Below are 16,128 nucleotides of genomic sequence, written 5' to 3'. Positions count from 1 at the left end.
GCATTTTATTGCTATATACTTTATTGGGGGCAAGAGGAGTGCGGCAGCAGGATAGCATGACTTATGTTAGGTCGCTATTTCAAAGCAAAAATGCAATAAAAAAGAATGATGTTGCTTGTTTGCTAACAAAAGAAAAAGAAAGCAATAAACCAAAATGATTTAAGCAATACAGTAGAGTTCCCCAAACTCCGCCAGGATATCCATATTGGAGCACATGTGACTTCATTAGTACCTTAGTCAATTTGATCTAACCATCTGGCCTCAATCAAAGAGATCCTTAAAACCTGGACTGTAATGGCAGAGTTTGGGAAACTGGAGTAGAGTACAGTATGTCTGACCATAGCCTCCTACGGCTGTGCGCCCGGGAACCGGCCACTTGCTCTGACATGCCTGCGGCGGCACTCCCGTAACGCCCACTGAACAGACCTTTTAGTGTGCACTGCTAGCCACAGCCCAGGAATGCCCACCACTTTTCCACCACCTTTCTGATACTGTCTGAATTGATCTCAATATCACCTTTGTGCGTCCACGCTGTGTAACGCAGGCACCGTAAGGGTTTTCAGAAATTTTTGAGCATGCACAGTTGCAAATAGTCACTCAGCTACGTTAATGTCTGCGTTACGAGTCTGCACATTGAAACTGAGCAAGCTTCATGTGCTGGGAAAAATCATCTTAGTTCAGAGGTTCCCAAACGCGGTCCTCAAGGCACCCCAACAGTCCAGGTTTTAGGTATGTCCATGGCTCAGCACAGATGATTAAATCAAATTGACTGAGGTGCTAATTAAGTCACCTGTGGCCAAGCATGGATACATTTAAAACCTGGACCATTGGGGTGCCTTGAGGACCACGTTTGGGAACCTCTGTCTTAGTTTATTGCATCATTTAAACTAAAGCAGGGGTGGGGAACCTTTTTTCTACCAAGGGCCATATGGATTATTATTATCATTTATTTATATGGCGCCACAAGGGTTCCGCAGCGCCCAATTACAGAGTACATATGCACATAATCAAAACAGTGACTTACAGTTGAAATCAATTTTGGACAAGTACAGGGTAACTAAGCATAACTACACCAGTAAATGACAGAGATAAGTTCCAGGTGGCCCAAAAACTGTGATTTGGGCAGTTGAGAATTATTAAAGAAGAAAAGGGTGAGCACATGAGGGAAGAGGGCCCTACTCGTGAGAGCTTACATTCTAGGGGTAGGGGTAGACAGACAGGGGTGACACAGATGGGGTACATAGAGAGCATGGAACAGGGGGTTAGGATGAGATTTGGCTGGGTTTGGTAAAGAAATGGGTCTTGAGAGCCCGTTTGAAGTTTTGTGGAGAGTCTGAGGGGGAGAGGTAAAGAATTCCAAAGGAAGGGAGCAGCACGTGAAAAATCTTGGAGATAGGAGTGGGAGGAAGTAATCAGGAGACAGGAGAGGCGGCGTGCATTAGCAGAGCGAAGAGGACGGGTGGGAGAGTAAAGGGAGATAAGGTCAGAGATGTAAATGGGAGAGGATTGGGTGAGAGCTTTGTAAGTGAGAGTGAGAAGTTTGAATTGGATTCTGAAGGGGAAGGGAAGCCAGTGAAGGGCTAGTAGGAGAGGGGAGGTGGATGTAGTGCGTTTGGTGAGGAAGATGAGCCGAGCAGCAGCATTGAGGATAGACTGGAGTGGAGAGAGGTAATTGTCAGGGAGGCCAGTTAGGAGGAGATTACAGTAGTCCAGTCTGGAAATAATCAGTGAGTGAATAATGATCTTAGTGGCATCCTGGGTGAGAAAAGGTCTGATCCTGGAAATGTTTTTGAGATGAAAATGACAGGTTTGTGAGAGGTGCTGAATGTGTGGTTTGAAGGAGAGGGAGGAGTCAAGGATTACACCAAGACAGCGTACTTGGGGGCTAGAGGAGATAGTCGTGCCATCAATGGATAATGAGATTGTGGGAGGTGAGGTTGTGCGGGAGGGTGGGAAGATGATCAGCTCAGTCTTAGACATGTTGAGTTTAAGAAAGCGATGGGACATCCAGGAAGAGATAGCAGAAAGACAGTTAGAGGCACGAGTGAGGAGAGCCGTGGAGAGATCAGGGGAGGAGAGGTAGATTTGAGTGTCATCAGCATAGAGGTGATACTGGAAATTAAAAGAACTAATGAGTTCACCTAAAGAGGACGTATAGAGAGAGAAAAGGAGAGGCCCAAGAACAGAACCTTGGGGGACACCAACAGTTAGTGGAAGTGGGGGCGAGGTAGCATCATGAGAGGAGACAGAGAAGGAACGATCAGAGAGGTAGGAGGACAGCCAGGAGAGGGCAGTATCACGTAGACCAAGAGAGTGAAGGATTTGCAGAAGAAGAGGGTGGTCCACAGTGTCAAAAGCAGCAGAGAGGTCAAGAAGAATAAGCAGAGAGTAGTGGCCCTTAGGCGGCATGGAGGTCATTGCAGACTTTTGTGAGGGCAGTTTCAGTGGAGTGGAGAGAGCGGAAACCAGACTGGTATGGGTCAAGCAGTGAGTGAGAGGAAAGAAAGGCAGTAAGGCGATTATAGACAATACGCTCAAGAAGTTTGGAGGCAAAGGGGAGGAGAGAGATCGGTCGATAGTTGGAGAGAGTGTTAGGATCAAGGGTAGGTTTTTTAAGAATAGGGGAGACAAGAGCATGCTTGAAGGCAGAGGGGACAGTGCCTGATGAGAGGGAGAGATTGAGAAGGTGGGCAAGATGGGAACAGGCAGAAGGGGAGAGGTAGCGAAGGAGGTGGGAGGGGATAGGGTCGAGTGGGGAGGTTGTGGGGGGGGAGGAGTGTATGAGGGCCATGACTTCCTCACCAGATACTAGGGAGAAAGATGTCAGAGTTGGTAAGAGGGTAGGGGAGGGGTGGCAAAGGATGGGTGGTGGCTGGTTGCTGGACTGGTGGGATGTGATGTCCTGACGTATGGAGTCAATCTTGAATGTGAAGTAAGTGGCAAAGTCAAGAGCAGACAATGAGGAAGGGAGAGGAGGTGGTGGTGGGCAGAGGAGGGAGTTAACAATGGCAAGGATTTTGAAGTATGATTGTTTAGCAAGGGAAAGGGCAGCACTGAAGGATGAGAGCATGAATTTGAAATGGAGGAAGTCTGCTTGAGAGCGTGACTTCCTCCAGTGTCGCTCGGCAGTACGTGAGCATTTTTGTAGATATCTGGTGCATTTGGTGTGCCAGGGTTGAGGTGTTGATCTGCGAGGGTGAATAGTGGTTGGTGGAGCAACAGAGTCAAGGGCTGAAGTAAGAGATGCATTGTATAGAGATGTGGCTTGTTCAGGGCATGTGAGAGAGAGAAGAGGAGAGAGAAGCGAGTCAAACAGGGAGTATAGGGATGAGGTGTCAATAGCCTCAATATTACGCTTAGTGATGGTAGCCTTAGGAGGGAGAGATGGGGGAGCAGAGATAGATAAGTTGAATGAGAGCAAGTGGTGGTCAGAGAGGGGAAAAGGGGAATTGGAGAAATCAGAAATAACACAGCGGTGAGTGAAAACCAGATCCAGTGAGCTCCCGTTCACATGGGAGGGTGAGCTGGTCCACTGGGAGAGACCAAGTGAAGATGTGAGGTTAAGGAGTTTAGAGGCAGGTGGTTTTGTGGGGTTATCGATAGGGATGTTGAAATCACCTAGGATAATGGTGGGAATGTCAGAAGAGAGAAAGTGAGGTAGCCAGGAAGCAAAGTTGTCGAGGAATTTAGAGGAAATGCCAGGTGGACGGTAAATGACAGCAACTCGAAGATTAGTGGGTTGGTAGAGGCGAATTACATGGACCTCAAATGTAGAGAATGTAAGAGATGGTTCTGGAGGTATAAGTTGGTATGTGTAGCTTGAGGGTAAAAGGATCCCAACACCACCCCCATGACGACCCCCAGGTCGGGGTGTGTGTGAGAATGTAAGGCCCCCAGCCGAGAGAGAAGCAGGAGAAGCGGTGTCATAGGGTGTAATCCAGGTTTCAGTAATGGCCAGGAGGTGCAGGGAGTTGGATATGAAGAGGTCGTGAGTGGGGGTCAATTTGTTGCAAACAGATCTGGCATTCCAGAGTGCACAGGATAGGGGGTATGAGTTTGTTGGAGAGATGTGAATGAGATTATCTGGATTGCTATGGCGTTGAGGTAAGCTTGATGGGGAAGGAAGGGATAAAGAGGGTGAATTGATGGTGCTGGGGCCTTGGCTAGGAAGGGAGACTGCAGGAGTGAGGCAGGGAGGGAGTGCAGTATGATACTGGTGGAGGAGAGGTGAGGAGACAGGCAGAGGAGGGAGAGAGCAGGGTTGAGTGCTGGGGTATAAATGGTGTGAAGGGGCAGAAGTTAATTGCAGTGGGGAAACAGAAGAGGAGGGGTAGGGAGGCAGACAGAGGAGAGGAGACAGCATGAGATGTAGGAGACTGGGAGAGAGGGATAGAGGTGGTAACAGGGGACAGAAAAAAGGAATAGGAAGACGAGGATTAATGAGGGATGTTGCCAGCCTGGCCATAGTGTGGATGGGGTAAATAGTGGTAGCAAAATGAGAGTAGGAGGAGGAGTGGTGGCTGAATAAGAGAGCAGTGAAGTTTGCAGAAATAAATTCAATGTTAAACTGTCGTTAGTATCTACAGGTAACAGTAAATCAAATATTTGCTGATGTTAGTTGGAAAATTACACAGTGTTGGCAAACTGCAAGTCAGTGTTACTTCATTAAATATGCTTCTCAGTGACCCATTTGTTGTCCAGGTGTTTGCAGGGTCAGAGTAGAAGTTGCAATGCAGGTGTTTGTGCAGAAAGTGAATGTATAGTTTTCCAAATAAGTGAGGTTTGGAGAATATTAGGAGTAAACAAACATTTGTAGCTGCAGTCCAAGTATTGGGGGTTTGTGTTGTTTTTTTGTGTGCAATTGATGGTGCTTCCTTTCAGTTTCCGTCCAGTAGAAGTCCAGTAAAAGTCACAGATGACACCCTTAGAAAGTTTCTCCCTTTGAAAGCTTTCACCCCACACTGAATCAGCTACGCTGTTTCAGCTAGACTACAAACTAATATAAAGAGCAACAAACATGTGTATGTAAGCACATTGATTGATTGGACCCACCCCTAGCCCATCACCCATTTAAAGCAATAAAACTTACACAGACAAATGGTGTGGGGGTATGAAACCATCACACATTCCCCAAATGCAAAAAATAAAGTTTGCTTAAATCTGCTAATGATTAATAAGCTAGACATACCTATTGCTAAGCATTCATGAAAGTCATATATGATAACAGATGCAGTGTAGCTTGCTGGATATTTATAAAATCCTTCGGGGGCCATACAAAAATTATCAACTTAAAAATTAGCCTGCCCCCAGTAGTTATGCCCCAAGTCAGTAGTTATGCCCCAGTAGATATACCCCCAGTCAGTTGTTATGCCCCGAGTACATATGCCCCCAGTTACTTGTTATGTCCCATTAGATAGTACAGGGGCCCCTCAGGGCTGTGTCCTCTCACCCCTGCTCTTCTCCCTGTACACAAATGACTGCACCTCAGAGGCACAATCAGTAAAGATCATCAAATTCGCCAATGACACCACCGTCATCAGCCTCATCAAGGACGGGGACGAATCGACCTATAGACAGTAAGTAGACCGGTTGGCCCAGTGGTGCATCCACAACAACCTTGAGCTAAACCCCCTCAAAACTGTCGAGATGATAGTGGACTTCAGGAAGAAGTCATCAAGTGCACCTCCGCTAACGATTGCTGACAGTGTGGTATCACTAGTAGACTCCTTCAAGTTTCTAAGGACCACAATCTCTTAAATGGAGGTCCAACGCTGACACCACTGTTCGGAAAGCGCAGCAGAGGTTCTTCCTAAGGCAACTAAGGAAGTTGAACATCCCACAGAAGCCTCTGCTCTTCTTCTCTGTGATTGTGGAGTCGGTACTGTGCTTCTCGATACTGGTATGGTACATCTCCGCCAATGCGAGGGACAGATGCAGGCTCCAAAAGGTGGTCAGAACCACAGAGAAGATCATCAGGGCCGACCTTCCCACAGTCCAGGACCTGTACCTGTCCAGAGCTAAAAAGCGGCCAATGAAGATAGTAAAAGACCAGCTACACCCCGGCCACAGCATGTTTAACTTGCTACCTTCAGGCAGGCGTTACAGGGCCGTCCCTGCCAGGTCCACCAGAAGCCTCAAAAGTTTCTTTCCCCAAGCGGTCCACCTGCTGAACTCCAGAACATTGACTGACTAGACGTACATGTACGGTATACCTATCTGTGTGACTTTACTTGCCCTCCACCACCACCACAACCTGCTTATCTCTTACCTACTTGGCTGTTCTGTTGTATAGCAAACCGAAGACAAATTCCTAGTATACGCAAGTATACCTGGCCAATAAAGCTGATTCTGATATGCCCCCAGTCAGTTGTTATGCCTCAGTCAGTTGTTATGCCCCGTTAAATATGCCCAATTGGATATGCCCCCTAGTAGCGCCCCTTACACACACACATTAAAAGAAAAAAAACCTCACAATACTCACCAGCCTCGCTCCTGCTTCCGGACCGCTGCCCTCCGCCCGGCCGCCCACTCCTTGGAACTGTGGGAGAGTCATCATGACGTCTCTCCCATAGCGCCGCACACGTACACTGCCTAAGCCGGAGCTCAGGAGTGAGCTCCTGCCTCCGGCTGCTGCTGAGGGGAAGGAGCCGGGGGCCCCCTGGTAACAAAATCTCAGCGGGCGCCCGGCATCTCCCTCGGTTAGGTGAGCCTGGCCGGGCCGGATCAAGTGGCTTTGTGGGCCTTATACAGCCCGCGGGCCGGAGGTTCCCCACCCCTGATCTAAAGGCTTGAAAAGCAATACAGAGGCAGATGCATTGTTGATGTTGAATGCAGTGAAGCAATTTTTTGCCGCTGCACGCGCCAAGCCGCACTGTACTATTGAATAGCGATAGCGCACGCAGAGGATTTATTCGCAGTGAGTGATAGGTATTCAGCATTTCGGGGGATGTAACGAAGTGGGGATTGGCGAGAAAAACGTAGGTGTGACGGGACCTAGGTGTGTTGGTGTTGCCTAGTCAGCCACTGCAAATTCGTTTGCAGCTGGGGAGTCCCGGCGTCTTAAGCTGGGTACACTCTGCCCGATATATCAGCCGTTCAACTGAACGGACGATATATCACGGGCGCGCCAACAGGTGTGTAACCCCGGATATGTCAGTGAATGACGTTGTTCACAGACATATTACGTCAGCCCTGCAGCACAGCCGACGGCAATTTGTTCTGCAGATATATATCGGCGCATCGTGCTGTATGTACGGACAATCTGCAGACTGCCCATACACTCGCTGCAGAGGCCGCCGGTGACTGACATCTGACCTGGCCAGGCACATGTAAATGCTGGCCCAGTTGTGACGTCAGGCGCAACACATCGGGTTGGCCTAGTGTGTACCCAGCATTAAGAAAGGCGCTCAGTCTGATACCGCTTGTAGACCAATACCGCGGGTCGCAGCTGGGAGCCTGACACAAGTGCTACCCAGATTTTGTGTGTTTGGCACCGTAGTTGCTGTGTGGAAAGCACTTCCCCGTTTGAATGATTCTGCCCATGTAAATGGTAGCATCTCAGTACTTATATTTAACTGGTAAGCACTCAAGGGCTCGTACTGGTGCTTATCACTGGTGCAGTGACCTTTGTATTTGACCGTAGCCTGACTATGGGAATCCAGCTAAGTGCTGGAGGATCTGATGATGGGAAACCAAAGACTCTTTAGAGGTGTCAGAAATAGCGAAAGGCAACAGGGCAATTGTGGCACAATGGTTTTATATCTACCCTGGACACACTTCTTAATTACCTCATCCCAAAACAAAGGCGACACAAGTTCAGTAATTGGCATCCCCGTGTTAATGTCACACGCCACTCCGGGAAATGCTCAGCTCCAAAGCTCCCAGGCATCAGGATGTCAAAAGCCAAATTTGGCCTGCTCACAACTTTATTTAAAGTGTTAACTTTTCTTGTATTAGGGATTGTTGGGGAGCAGAAAGGATATCAGCCAATGACTCATCTGTACAGGTGTACAAACCTTAGATGTGGTAGACAAGTCACTTTTCTTGATTCTGATGGGCTGATTGGGAGCCGGACGCGGGTATATTTTCTCCGAGTTTGACCTCCTATATGAGCAGTCCAGTGTCTTTGCACGCAGCTCAAAATCATGCTACATGCATCTAAGAAACATATCCAAAATATGACCATACCTTACACAAGACACTTCAAAAACTCTAATCCCTGTTCTCATTATCATGAGATTAGCATTGATTACTGCAATAGTCTTTTTACTGGTCTTACCAAAAAAAGAGACTCTCGCCACTACAATCCATTCTGAATGCAGCTGCGAGGCTGATCTTCCTCGCTATACGTTCATCCTCTGCGGATCCACTCTTTCAGTCCCTAAATTGGTTACCTGTATTCTAACGTATTCCATATAAAATACACTGTTCAAAAAAATAAAGGGAACACTAAAATAACACATCCTAGATCTGAATGAATGAAATATTCTTATTAAATACTTTGTTCTCTACATAGTTGAATGTGCTGACAACAAAATCACACAAAAATTATCAATGGAAATCAAATTTATTAACCCATGGAGGTATAGATTTGGAGTCACCCTCAAAATTAAAGTGGAAAAACACACTACAGGCTGATCCAACTTTGATGTAATGTCCTTAAAACAAGTCAAAATGAGGCTCAGTAGTGCGTGTGGCCTCCACGTGCCTGTATGACCTCCCTACAATGCCTGGGCATGCTCCTGATGAGGTGGCGGATGGTCTCCTGAGGGATCTCCTTCCAGACCTGGACTAAAGCATCCGCCAACTCCTGGACAGTCTGTGGTGCAACTCTTGGACAGTCTGATGGTGGATGGAGCGAGACATGATGTCCCAGATGTGCTCAATTGGACTCAGGTCTGGGGAACGGGTGGGCCAGTCCATAGCATCAATGCCTTCGTCTTGCAGGAACTGCTGACACACTCCAGTCACATGAGGTCTAGCATTTTCTTGCATTAGGAGGAACCCAGGGCCAACCGCACCAGCATATGGTCTCACAAGGGGTCTGAGGATCTCATCTCGGTATTTAATGGTAGTCAGGCTACCTCTGGCAAGCACATGGAGGGCTGGGCTGACCCACTGCCAAACCGGTCATGCTGGACGATGTTGCAGGCAGCAGAACGTTCTCCTTGGCGTCTCCAGACTCTGTCACGTCTGTCACATGTGCTCAGGGAGAACCTGCTTTCATCTGTGAAGAGCACAGGGCGCCAGTGGCAAATTTGCCAATCTTTTTGTTCTCTGGCAAATGCCAAACGTCCTGCACGGTGTTGGGCTGTAAGCACAACCCCCACCAGTGGACGTCGGGCCCTCATACCACCCTCATGGAGTCTGTTTCTGATCGTTTGAGTAGACACATGCACATTTGTGGCTTGCTGGAGGTCATTTTGCAGGGCTCTGGCAGTGCTCCTCGTGTTCCTCCTTGCACAAAGGCGGAGGTAGCGGTCCTGCTGCTGGGTTGTTGCCCTCCTACGGCCTCCTCCACGTCTCCTGATGTACTGGCCTGTCTCCTGGTAGCGCCTCCATGCTCTGGACACTACGCTGACAGACACAGCAAACCTTCTTGCCACAGCTCGCATTGATGTGCCATCCTGGATGAGCTGCACTACCTGAGCCACTTGTGTGGGTTGTAGACTCCGTCTCATGCTACCACTAGAGTGAAAGCACCGCCAGCTTTCAAAAGTGACCAAAACATCAGCCAGAAAGCATAGGAGCTGAGAAGTGGTCTGTGGTCACCACCTGCAGAACAACTCCTTTATTGGGGGTGTCTTTCTAATTGCCTATAATTTCCACCTGTTGTCTATTCCATTTGCACAACAGCATGTGAAATTGATTGTCAATCAGTGTTGCTTCCTAGGTGGACAGTTTGATTTCACAGAAGTGTGATTGACTTGGAGTTACATTGTGTTTAAGTGTTCCCTTTATTTTTTTGAGCAGTGTACTTTTACTCACACACAAGGCCATTAACCAAACTACTGTACATCTCTTCACTTATCTCAAAATCTCCCAACCCGACATCTTCACTCTTCACGCAAGATCTATGTCTCTCATCCACACTCGCTGCCATTCACGATTGCAAGACTTTCTTCAGGCTGCACCCACACTGTGGAATGCTCTACCATGCACATTAAGACTCTCCTCTCACCTCTTCAGGCAATTTTAGAAAATTCTGGAACCGCTCACATAACCTTCATATACTTTCATATCCAGTTACATCCCCTCTGTACAGTCCACACATATCCCCACATATTTTCTCTTAACTTATCCCTTGCTCCTGACGCCACTTCATCGTTGCTGTGTGGCCATATCATGCAGCCCACCAAGAACCTTTGCAATCTGGTGGACTATTGTGCAATAGGTAGCACTTATCTTTGTGTATCAATGCCTATTTCCTTATAGATTGTAAGCTTGTGAGCAGGGCCTTCCTACCTCTATGACTGTTTGTTATTACCCAGTTTCCGTTTTCATTGTTGTTTCCAATTGTAAAGCGCAACAGAATTTGCTGCGCTATATAAGGAATGTTAAGAAATAATTGAACCATTAGATAGCAAATGTGTCACTATCTCAAGTCGTGCTAAAAAAAAATTGGATTTCCGAACATATCGGATATTTTCGGATATGGTACCCTCAATCTGTATATGTTTATTCATTTGTTAACTTTTTTAGTATAGAGCCTGCATATTACATATTATTTTAATTGTGAATGCTGCTAGTAGGCGGTTTATTATAGATAATTGGCATGTTAAGGCCCGTACACACTGGTCGATATATCGGCCGTTCTCTTGAACGGCCGATACATCGCGGGACCGTCGGCCAGTGTGTACGGGCGATACGTCTGTGAACTCCGTCGTTCACAGACGTATCGCGTCGGCTGCGCAGCACAGCCGACGGCCAATATATCTAACGATATATTGGTGCGTCGCTGTGTGTGTACGGACGACCGCCCGTACACATGCTGCGGCGGCCGGCGGTGATTGACAGGTGAATTGGGCGGGCGCCCGCCCGCCCAGTTCATGACGTCAGTCCCCCGACGGATCAGGCAGTGTGTATGCACAGCACACTGCCCGATCCGTACATAGATATATCTGCAGATCAATTGATCTGCAGATATATCTACTAGTGTGTACCCACCTTTAGAGTTATTGGTCTTTTAAAACTATGGTAAAAATGCCGGTACACGATTGATGCTATGTCCTCATATAACATTAATGGATCACATAATTTCCTGGTAATTCTCCAGTAGTATTCACTTTTTTTGTGGTCCTCTTGGGAGTATAAACAATGGAATATCGGGCAACGCTCTCAGTAGCATTGGTGATATTTCAGCCTGCGTGGTCAACCAAAGAACACAGAAAAATTTTCCCAAAAACTATTTCTAAGGAGCCCCCAGAGTTTTGCTCTATAGAACTTCTTTATTGATAGGTGATAACTACTGAGCACATTTCTGCGTCTCTCTGCCCCTTATCAGTTTTTGTGATCTTTTACACTCGTTTGCAGTTCACATGGGGCCTAATTCTGAGTTGATCGCAGCAGGAAATTTGTTAGCAGTTGGGCAAAACCATGTGCACTGCAGGGGAGCAGATATAACGTGCAGAGAGTGTTAGACTAGGATGGGGTGTTTTCAAACTGAAATCTAAATTGCAGTGTAAAAATAAAGCAGCCAGTATTTACCCTGCACAGAAACAAAATAACCCACCCAAATCTAACCCTCTCTGCAAATGTTATATCTGCCCCCCCTGCAGTGCACATGGTTTTGCCCAATTGCTAATAAACTTGCTGCTACAATCAACTCAGAATTACCCCCATTGTCCAGTGTTCTCCTTCTGTTATCGTCTCACTTTACCCCAGTATGGAGAAGTGTGAAAAGAGTGCAGAGGCGACACTCCTCACCATACTAGTCCTAGCTATAACGGTTCATTAAAAAGCACACAGAGTGTGTAATTAGCTAGCAAAGAGGTGTGCAGGTCAGAAGCTTCTTCAACAACAGAAGCTGACTAGCTTGGCACATATTGCTTTATCCTTTTTCATCAATTGTATTTGGTTCTGGTAACCACCTCTCACTCGCCTATCAGACTTGTCTCTGGTAACAACCTGTTTTGCTCACCGATAAGACTTCTCCATTCTGCTACTCCTACAAACTTATGGAATTCTGTACCATACATGGTCAGAGTCTCACACGGCTTTCAAATCTTTGAACATTCTCTTAAAGACCATCTCTTTATTAGAGCTTAGCCTACTTCCACCTATACTACCCACACTAACTGGCCCAATCTACACTCTAAGCCACATTTGGTTCTCTTGTATCTACTGGGACCTTTTCCTATCTAATTGAGCAGGGCCCTCCTACCTTGTATGTCTTAGTGTTATATATTTCCTTGTGCTATATATATATATATATATATCCTGTTTTACAAATGACGTGGCGCTACATAGCAATGTGGTGCCTCACTCATTTTCTGGTAACAATAATGGGGTGGGAATATCTCAAACTTGTTTCTTAAGTGATTTTGTAACTATATGTGAGCATTGGTGGTTCAGTGGTAGAATTCTCGCCTGCCACGCGGGAGGCCCGGGTTCGATTCCCGGCCAATGCAGCAGATTTTTTTTTTCCTGTAATCTGATCGGACAATCCTTGCCAGATTGTTGTTGGCAAAGCCTCATTTCATGAGTTCTGAACTGAACAGCATATTGCCCCACTGTTTGGTTCATCAAAGGTTTTCGTGAATAGTGAGGAAGGCATCACAGCAGTGGGTTGTTGATTTTGCAGAGTTGAGAAGCGAATGCTTGACTGGTAAGCAGAGAAATATTATAAGCCATTTTGGCTGTCTGAGGCTAAATGAATTGTACGAAACTCTAAGTGAATTGAACAGTGTTCAGGAATACTCTGTAATTTTTTTAGATCAACAGTGGCTGGAAGGACACCTGCTGGAGCAGGGAGCCGCTGCATATCATCTATATGTTGTAGACAGCCACACGGTGCTGCATCCACCTGGTTCTGGATGTCCACCTGATTATCATATCGAGCAATTAACCATCACAGCAAGTCTTTTGGAGATGGTTTACTGGCTGAATCCAGGTTATACAATTGATGAGTCAAAGAGCTTTTTAAAAAGCCAGTAATTTATTAGAGATTCATCATATGTTGGTAATCCAATCATATCCGTGTCTTAAAGGCAACCATCATAAACAACATATTTTACATAAAATACTTACGCGTTTCACAGGATTGCTGCCTCCTTCCGACAGTTTATGCTTTTCTGCAGGTCTAAAATGCCAAATCATGGGGCAAAATGGTTCACTCATTGTCAGGACTTAAACAGAGAACAGAGTCAGAGTATTCAATCAGGATTTAGGACTGATAAGTGAATTCTGTCCTCTGGGATTAACACAACCAGTAAAAGGAGCATCGGGCGCCTCTCTGTTTTTTGGCTGCGTCGGGTGCTTCAACTCACAGCAGCATGGACTACAGCAGCCGGCACATGCCCCCTCTTCACTCCGGCCTCCTCCAGGCAGCCCCGCCAATCAGGTGCGATCTGGGAGCAAATTCCCGGGGTCGCACCTTTCATACCTAAGCCCGGTTGTCTTCCCGGAACTTGAGTACCGGGAAATACCCTGGTCAATTGCAGTGTTGGCGACCCGTTCCCGGGTCGGTGCCTTTCAGACATACCAAATTCCCGGGTTGATGCGCGTCCATGTGCAAAATCCCAGGAATTTTGAGCATGTCTGAAAGGGGTATAAATTGCGAGCCAGTCTCTCAACAAACTGATGGTTCAGATTGTTACGTTTACAAAGCTCAAGTTCATGTAAGCATTGGTGGTTCAGTGGTAGAATTCTCGCCTGCCACGCGGGAGGCCCGGGTTCGATTCCCGGCCAATGCAACAATGTTATTTTGCTTTTCTGTCTCTTTTCATAATATTTGCAGTTTGGACTACTGCTATTTACTATTAATGTGCATGTTTTTATTTATCTATTGCATTACATTTTATAATGCACAGTGTAAAGTAGTTGATACAGAGATGATAATGCACAGTGTAAAGTAAGTAAGTACACTGCACAGTGGAATAAGGAATGCTACCACATCATCAATTCCTCAAGCTGAGCTTTTACTTACAGCAGAGCAACAAGTATTGGAAGAGTTTTGTCGCTAAAATCAGCTATGAGTTAAGGGCTAGAAAAGTAGCATAAGACAACACTTCTTTTACAGAATAGGTGATAAATCCACAGTACATTATCCCAGCAGAGGTGGTGGGTTCCTTTATGATACCCCTTTCACGGTGTGTAAGGGATCTGTTCGGATTTACCGGGTTGCCTTTGCCAATGTTTCAACCCGGGAATAAAGCAGGGTTATTATCGGGTCAGGTGCACTGTGAACGGGTTGCCGGGTCGATAAGACCCGGGACCCATTCACATTATAGGAAGAGGCGACGCTAGAGGGACAGCCGGCGCTTGGAGATGATCTGATCTCCAGGCGCCACCCCCAGGCATGTCACCAACCAATTTGCTGGATTGGTGCCGCCAGTCTGAAAGGGATGTCAAGCAGGTCTCACCCGGGAAGGACCCGTGTACAGGATCTGGGTTGGGGGCGTGGCCATGCCCCCTCCAGAAAAGAAATGAAATATGCAGTGCTGCTGTGAGAGCATTGTGCATGCGTCTGTTGCCTTGCAGGCGTGTCGAATATCTACCTCACTCACCACTTGCTCCCACCTTCAGGTCGTCGATGACGCCTCACTCGACAATTCTGGGACTCGAGTTGGATGCGTTCAGTGAAGAAACAATCCTGAAAAAGAAGCTGACACGCTCAACCTCTGTGGGAACAAATGGGAAACCCTACCCCCTGGATGTCGATAAACTCCACGGGTGTCAGTGGATGGTCATCATTGGCACTCTTAGCCTCAGACTGGCTGTGCCCTTTTTAGTGAGAGGCACTGGGGTACAACCTGAATGGAAATGCTTGAATGGAAGGGGGGGAGGGAAAGGGACAACACACAATAGACACAATATGCTCACTGGAGGTGGACTTGTCCCCTTGCCGGGCAGTTGGTTCTGTTCTTCGTACCAGCAGGGTAAACACACACAATAACCTACCCGCGCAATGGTTCCCTACTGACTTGCTGGTCCCTAGCATGTGCCACCCGTATAACCTGACTACTGCTACAGTTCAAGGTGGCCCTATCTCTTGCTTACCCGATGAACTCAATAAACGCTGCAAACTGGGTGTGGTGCACTCCCTAACCCACTCTATCTACAAAATCCCAGCACAACCCTCAAAAACAACACAAGGAGGCACCCTGCCAACAGTCTTCATTTAATGGTGGCCTGACTGTGGAGAACCTGTGAACTTAGCGCAGCCTACCTTTAGTGGGGGCTGACTGCTTCCACAACTCCTGGGCTTCACACCCAACAACAGAACCAGCGGCCTAGCTCTGGATTATACAATGCTGCGGCCTATTGACAATTTACGAGAGTAACACAACAATGCTGGGCAATACAGAACAGGGCCTAGCGCCATTTGGGGCTTAGGCCCCTGGCCTGCCTAACCAGTGAAGGGTGGATGGGGCCTGCGGCCTATCGCCAACGGTGGTAGTATATTGGTGGGTGGCTGGGGCCTGCTGCCCTTTGTGGCCCAGGCCTATGGGCCGGTATGTGGTTAAAATGCTGCCCGTCGATCACGACAGGGGTACTGTACCACCGCCGGAATACCGGCGAAGCAGGTGAGGGTGAATAGAACCTGTGGTGAGCTAAGCTCACCACCAAGCCCGCAAAGGGGCTTAGTTGCGCTCGCCCCCCTGCCGGCATTCTGGCGCCCGAGATGACAATGTCGGTATACTGACATTCGGTATCCTGTGCGCTGGGATCGCATACCGATCCCCTCTGGCCTGCCTAACCAGCGGGGGATGAACCCTGCGGCATAGCACCGAACAGTGGTGGTATAGTGGGGCGCAGCATCTATTCACGGAAGGCAGGGGGCATGGCCAGCAGCTCATAGATCACAGGGCATGCCCCCTTAGTGATGAAAACAGAATGTGTGTCTCGCAGTTGCAGCATTCCTGCTAAGCCATGCCCCTTTACTGAGGCCACATCCCCTTTCGGGAG

At 47.5% G+C, this 16,128-nt stretch overlaps 1 protein-coding gene and 2 non-coding genes across 6 annotated transcripts in view; all 3 read left to right on the top strand.

Annotated features, from left to right (window-relative positions):
• Positions 1-16,128, top strand: part of LOC134934796 (transcription factor HES-7.1-like) — a 230,968-nt gene that overhangs the window by 13,674 nt on the left and 201,166 nt on the right. The gene's annotated exons all lie outside the window — the stretch shown is intronic.
• On the top strand, positions 12,559-12,629 carry TRNAG-GCC (transfer RNA glycine (anticodon GCC)). The gene has a single exon. It is a non-coding gene; the product is annotated as a tRNA-Gly (tRNA).
• On the top strand, positions 13,843-13,913 carry TRNAG-GCC (transfer RNA glycine (anticodon GCC)). The gene has a single exon. It is a non-coding gene; the product is annotated as a tRNA-Gly (tRNA).

This window comes from Pseudophryne corroboree, chromosome 6 (genome assembly GCF_028390025.1).
Source record: "Pseudophryne corroboree isolate aPseCor3 chromosome 6, aPseCor3.hap2, whole genome shotgun sequence".
NCBI classification, from domain to species: domain Eukaryota; kingdom Metazoa; phylum Chordata; class Amphibia; order Anura; family Myobatrachidae; genus Pseudophryne; species Pseudophryne corroboree.
This window is presented reverse-complemented; position numbering and strand designations above follow the sequence as displayed.